Raw genomic sequence first — 7,202 nt, 5'->3', positions numbered from 1 at the left:
TGCTAAAATAATTCCTGTTTAATTGTGCAGTGGAATCCTAACTTGAATGAGGATACAATTATCAAGTCAGATGATTCCTCCTTGTGTGGTTCCCAAACCTTTAAATGACTTGGGACAAATTTCTTCACATAAACACGATCAGTGGTGGCATTACTCGCCCAAATGACTTAAGTACAAAACCAATTTTGAGATATCGCCGCATGTAATTAAAAGACACAGTAAATCAATTTCATCTGAACACCAATCATTAACATGTACAGTAAGTTTATCTATTAAAACAGCATCTCAATTAAAATAGTTAAACCAGCAATTTATACTGGAGGAACGGGGGGAAGCAAAATATAGCATCTTTCAGAGATTCCTGGGTCATGTGTTTTCTTGCTTCTACATATTCTTAGCATAGCATTAGCAACTTTATATCTACTGGAAAGAGCCATCATCCAAAAAGCATAAGAATAAAAAGGTGTCAAAGAGCTCTGGGAAGCCCCCATCCCATGTCGGGTTTTTTAAAATAATAATAATAATAACAAAGTGAAATAAAGCTTTTAACTTTCAGCAAAACCATCTGAATGACTTCCATTCTTATCATAATTCACTGACCATTTATATCATTTGAGTAGTGAATTTCCCCTTGGTGTGCCCAGATCACAGTCCCTTTTGCCCTTTACGGACCACCATAGGAGGTAGAATGACAGTCTTTGAATAGAGTTCTGGGGATTGTCTGAGTCCATTCCCCTACAATGCAGGAATCGTTTGCCCAACATGGGGCTCAAACCAAGAACCCTGAGATTAAGTCTCATGCTTTGTGTGCCAAAGCCCTGTGCCCCACAGTTTTCTGTTGATTTATAAACACACAGACACAAGTATGTATGTTAATGGGTTAAAACAGGCCATAACTTTATCGGTTACAGATGTGGTCAGCTTGGCATAGGCATTGGCTGAAGCCCGGCTATATCTTGACTCCTGCCTATTTGCAGGGAGTTGAACTAAGGGCAAACTACCAGAAGGCGGAGCCCAATGACTTACATCAGATGGGGCACCCCGAGAGGTCCCCATTAGGTCATGGCATGGCCCTAGCCCACCTATGGGCTTCAGACAGGATCCAGACACCCCGGTCCCTTTAATAGGATACCCTTACCAAGGAGCGGCAGGGGAGGCTGCAAACTCATCTCCAATAAACTAATTGCCTAATTGCCGAGAGAGGGAAGCCCTGTTGTTTAAAACACCTGTGGCCACAACCTGCCAGCATTGATTGGCTGGGCAGGCATGATGTGGCTGGGGCTTGGGTTTGGGGGAGGCATCAATCTCTTGCCCCCTACTTGGATCAACATGAGGACCCAGATGCCCGTACGCAACACTGCTGACAGTGAAAGGTGAACGGTCTTACCAACTGAGCTATCCAAGCTTCTTTAGGAGAGTTCTTTTAAGTAACTTTCAGTATGGTTCTCACTTTAGTTTGCTAACATCCTCTGCATTTAAATCCAAGATTGAATGAGGATGCAATTATCAGCTCATATGATTCATTCTTGTGCGGGTCCCAAAAATTAAAATTACTTGGAACAAATCTCTCTCTCTCTCTCTCTCTCTCTCTCTCTGTGTGTGTGTGTGTAAATATCCAAATACATATATTAGTGGCTCAAATGCCTTTCAAGTGATTTTTAAAAAACACACAAACCTTTAAAAAGGTCAGTGAAGAGCTCTTGGAAACCCACAACCAAAAGTGACTTTAAAAATAAGAACAATCATGAAATGGAGCTTTTATCTTTCAGTAAAATAACCCTCAGTCACTTCCATTCACATCATAATTCAGTGACAGTTCCTATAATATGAGCGCTACTCAAAATTCATTTTGGGGGTTTCCAGAGCACAGTCCCATTTGTCCTTTAGGGACTGCCATATAAAGGTGGAGGGGCTTTCTTTGAGTAGAATTCTAGGATTTTCTAATGAGAGTTATTTGAAGTAATTCAGAGAGGAAAGAGACCCCAAAGACTGCAAGGTATGTAAAAATAATGAACCAGGGCAGGACTCTATATCAACTGGAATGGTTCATCTTGGTTCCTTCCCTCTCCTCCCTGACATGTGAAATTGGAGAGCAGCCATGGCTGGTGCAAGGATTTGCTAGAGAGGAGGAACACACAAACACCAAGCCTGGCAACCTGGAGTTGCAGTGGTCGATTATGAGAACCAAATATTTTTTTAGTTGGGAGATAGAAATGCAGCTGGGAGATAAAATCACCCTTAAGGTTGAAGAATGCTGTCCAGAGACAGCCAGGAATAGACCAGCCAGGAGAAGGCATAAGAGGATCTGACTTGGATATTGACCAAACAAAAAGGGAGAAAGGTGGGGACAGAAGAGAGGATAGGTAATTGAAATTATGCAGATGAGAGAGGAGAAGAGGGTTGCAATGAGGTAACTGCAAGAGCATATAAAGAGAGAGTTAGGCCTGCCCAGAAGGCCAAACAAGGAAATCAATGTGGAGAGAACTCACAGGTCTGGAGTTGCACCTTGTCCCAGTGGTGAGCCAAGGGAACAACAAAGACTCTCCTCCTGAAGAGAGGGGAGTGGTTGTGGGCAGGAGCCCAAGCCCCGCCTCTAGGAGGGGGCGTTAGCCCCCTGCCTCCCACTCACCTGGCTGGCGCCCACGCCCATCGGCAGGCACCCAACCAGGTACCTCCAAGGGGCGTGTACAGCAGCCTTAATACTGTGGCACCAGCCCCTCCTCAGCCTCACTCTTTGTCGACCCGTCGCGATTCACCCACCCTCCACTCCCTTTGAGCTCAGGGTCTTAGTTTTCCTTGGCCTTGCTATGGACCTTAGGTTGGTCGCCCTGGTTGTCCGGGGGGGTCTGGTAGGAATTTTTCCATTTGGCTTTTTGGTTTTTTTGCCTACCTCGTAGCAATCGTCACAACTTTCGTGGTATTGGTGGGTAGGTTAGGCACTGGAATAATGTGTCGTGGTGTTGAAGGGCTAGGTGTGGCCATCGCCTATGCCTTCAATTTTTGGGTATTCCGTTAAAGGAATCTGGCAGTCGTGTATTCCGTTCGATGCCTGCTTGGTGGGAGGCCATGGCACGACCCTCGGTGACATCAGGTGAGAGCTTATAGTTGGATTAGCATCAACAGGCTCCACCTACTGGTGAATAAACCCCCCTTGTTTCAGACTCACCCCTCTCTGAGGGGGTGGAGTCAGCTGACGTAATCCAATACCTTTTCACTTGCTGTAATCAATAAAGTTGTGGCCTTCTCTTGCCCATTAACCTTATATCACGTGTCCTTGTGTATTCATTCCACTGGGGGGGGATCGGGTCCTCGAACCACAATTAACAGTGCCACTATGATGTTTCCTATATGCTGGAGCACAGAGTGACAGTAACTGTACTCTAAAATTCCGGGGTTGGGGTGGGTGGTTACAGGGATACTTCACATTTATCCAGTGCCAGTTTTGCATTCTTCCCCCAATCAGGGAATGCTAAGTAAGGTTGGGAAGGAGAAGGTGTACGTGGAAAGGAGTCATGAGTATGTTGCTGGAACTCAGCTCTATTCCACTGTTACATGAGAGTCAGCAGCTGCCAGTCACAACCCAAAAAAGTATCTGGCTGCAGTGGTGGGCTGACTGAAGGCCAAATATAAGAAGTTAAATCCTGGTAGAGCAGAGGCACAGTGGTTTGTCAGTTCCCAAGTTTAGAGATTGGGAGATTTACCTGTTCTGAGGGGGTTGTACTCCTTCTGAAGGAACAAGTACAAAGTCTGGGGGTGTTGTGGATCCATCTTTGTAATGGAAAGCCTAAATGATGTAAGCAGCAAGGAGCGCATTTTACTTTCTTCATCTGGCAAACTGGATATGACTATTCCAGTTGCCTAGATACTGTGATCTATGCATTGGCAACCTCAAAATTAAATTCCTGTAATATAACTTCTGTGGACCTTCCCTGGCCACAAGGAGCAGAACAAAGGATCATAGGCAGCAAGGCTGATAAACGAGCTTGGCTTAAAATGAAGCAGAGCCTTTGCAAGTCACTAAACAGAGTTAAAAGGCATGAAACATATATTTGCAGGACCCTGAAATTCATATTATGCAACCTACTCTCAGATACAGTACACAACATTTAGCGTATCAGCCACTTCAGCCAGCAAACACACACCACCAACCTGGCTTATATTACTATCATGAACATTTTAAGTACTGCATTGATAAAGAATCTTAGAAATGAATTAACTATCAGTAAAAATAAATGGGGCCAACAATTTTTGTGAAAGATCTGTTGAGAGAATAGTATCCATCAACAGAACATGTTGTGACTCTCATTTTCCCCAGACTAGGCTTCCCAGTTAAGCCAAATATTAATGACCCATGGATGAAGTTGACCCTAGCACTGGTCAGAACTAGATCTACCAGCTGTACAAGACTAACCACTTACTATCCCTCAGAGGAAAAGCAATAATAATAATAAATGTATAATTTTAAAAAGGGGGAAACTTTTAGCAGTTTTGTTATGCATGATAGAACATCTCAAGTCAACAACACACTGGGGAATAATAATAATACCTGTCAAAATTGCTGGTTTATGCAACTGACATTTAGCACCTGCTAGCAAGTATCTGAAGAAGAGCTTTAAAACACATGTACTCTTCAGAATAAGATCTAACTAGAGGCAGGGCTTTGTCATTCTTTTGTTGAATAATTTCTCATTTATATGATAGGATATATTTCCACAAACCGATTTATTATTTTTCCTTAAAGAAAAATACATACAAAGTAAAGTGAGCAGATACAGACTTGGATCTAGACAGTATGAGACCCACTGATATCAGCGGGAGTCACATTCCACTAATTTATCCAGCTCAAAGAGAGAAACAGATGAACAATATTAAGTAGGAACAGTGGTGTTGCCATGGAGAACATAAAAATTGTTGAGGTTCTTTGCAGACCACTTAATGGTCTGCCTATTGTAGCAATTTTAAGGTGCTGAGGCTGTATACGGTAATTTTAAATAGCATACTATTGCTTCTTCGATTTTGATTCCTGTATTTGATTGTATTACAGCTTGAATTCTATAGAATTCTAATTGCTCTTTACAGACATGCTGTGGACAGCCTGAACTAAGCAAGCAGACCACTGGTGGTCCACAAACAACAAATTGAGAAGCCCTGAACTAGAACACAAGGCTACTGGCACCCAAATTCCATACAAGCAAAGCTGTAAATCAGTGCAATCATAGTACTAGCTACCATTTGATTGACACTGTAGCAACTGCAATGCTACATCAAGAGGGTACCATGGGAAGTGACAACTGGAGGGGACGTTTTGTGAACAGGATCATGATGATGATGCTTTTGCTGCTTATACTGTTGTGTCATACTGTATGCAAGTCACATTTCATTAATTGCAGCATACGTGATGACCCTCTTCCTATTCCTCATGAATTCTACCAGGCAGGGGACCTTGTGATTGGTGGGATTGTTTCTCAAGTCTTCTTCTTGTATAATGTACTTTCTCTCCTGGAACAGCCTACACAGAATGTGATTGGTGAATCTATGTAAGAGACCATGTCATTTTTACCTTTTCCTTGGTTTATTAACCAAACATATGATCCCAAAACATTTTGAGCATTTAGTTCTTCAGCTGAGATATTTTATTTTCATTATACTTTGACAGATGCAGATGACAAATGAATAATACAACTGTGTTTTATTGCTTCTGTCACTGTTGTTTTATTAAATAGCTGTAACTTACCTTGCAGTTCAGTGCCTAAGGACTACCAGCACATTCTGGCCCTAGCCTTTTCTGTAAAAGAGATAAATGAAAACACCAACATCTTACCAAACATTTCTCTAGGATTCCACATTCTTAATAGCTACACTGCTAGCATGACCTATAAGGCCACCCTGAGCCTGCTTTCTAAGCAAAAAAGGTTTTCTCCTAACTTCAAATGTCAAAATCAGAACTATTTGGTAGCTGTTGTTGGAGGATGCATCTCTGAAATCTCTGCCAATGTGGCCATCATTTCAGCAATCCACAAGACACCACAGGTAACCTGTGTGCATAGGGGTATGAATTTATTTTTACTATAGTGGTACACCATCATAATTAGAGAGAAAGTTTCTGCAATCTTTTGGATCATGGGCGGCTGATGGGCAGGAACACTTTTTCACTTTATGGTTAACGCCAGGGGTGCAAAGACAGAGGCAAAAAATTCCAGGGACCAAGAGATGTGACTCTTACCTTTGAACATTCCATTATATTCCAGAAACACAAGAGCAAGCAATTTTTACACCCACAGAACATACAACTATTTCCACCTCTAGCAGGCTTAGGCATCATCACGGTACAAATACACTATTTAGACAGGCGACTTGAACAGTGTCAGTATGGGACATGGCCTGCATAGAGATGTTGTGTTCTATGCAATGGCATGCTTTGTGACAGAGCGGAGACAGAGAATCATTTTAAGATTTGATTATGTGAGGCATGGAGAAAGAAAATTCAGTCTACCCTTCCAATTTATAACAGTTGAGGAAACTGATGAGGTCAGTGAGGTCTGTATGTTAATACCCAGTGTGTTATTAAAACCTGATGGTGCAGATCAGGAGTAGGATGCCAGCAACTGAGGTTATTTGAGAAGGTGCCTAGGGAAAATATTCGCCTGTATTTGAGTATCTGAAATTGAATAAATTGTCCAAGCAGGCGGAAATACAACCAGAAGAGCTCTAAGTAAAATGGCAGGTCATCCCTAATGGCTGGACTTGGCTGTGGAATCCCAACATGACTAAGTCAGGCCCATTCATTTAGCTTTAATTATATACAACCCATAGTTTTCAAGTCTCCATAAATTTTAATTCTGCGTCCTTTTGCACTAGTAAGACTTCATGGTGACTATTGTTGCCACACTTAAATAAGAATGTACTTGTTTCAGGAGAGGTTCAGTGCAGGATACTGCCAAGGATATGGAAAACACATCATATAAGGAAAGGTCGAAAGAAATTGGTATGTTCAGTCTCTTGAAAATGAGTTTGAGGCAGAACATTACAAAATTCTTCAACGACTTAAAAAGTTGCTGCGTAGAAGAGGTCAAATGATTCGTTCTGTACTGTCACAAAGGTGGTACTTGTTTAAGGTTCAACACTTGAAGTAAAAATACTTCAATGATAGGACAAAGGAAACATCCATTTATTGCAGAAACTGTGATTCTGGTTTTTAAACC

This window comes from Podarcis vaucheri (assembly GCF_965113315.1).
Source record: "Podarcis vaucheri genome assembly, chromosome: 13".
NCBI classification, from domain to species: Eukaryota; Metazoa; Chordata; class Lepidosauria; order Squamata; family Lacertidae; genus Podarcis; species Podarcis vaucheri.
The sequence above is the reverse complement of the archived record's forward strand: the minus strand, read 5'-3'. Positions refer to the sequence as shown.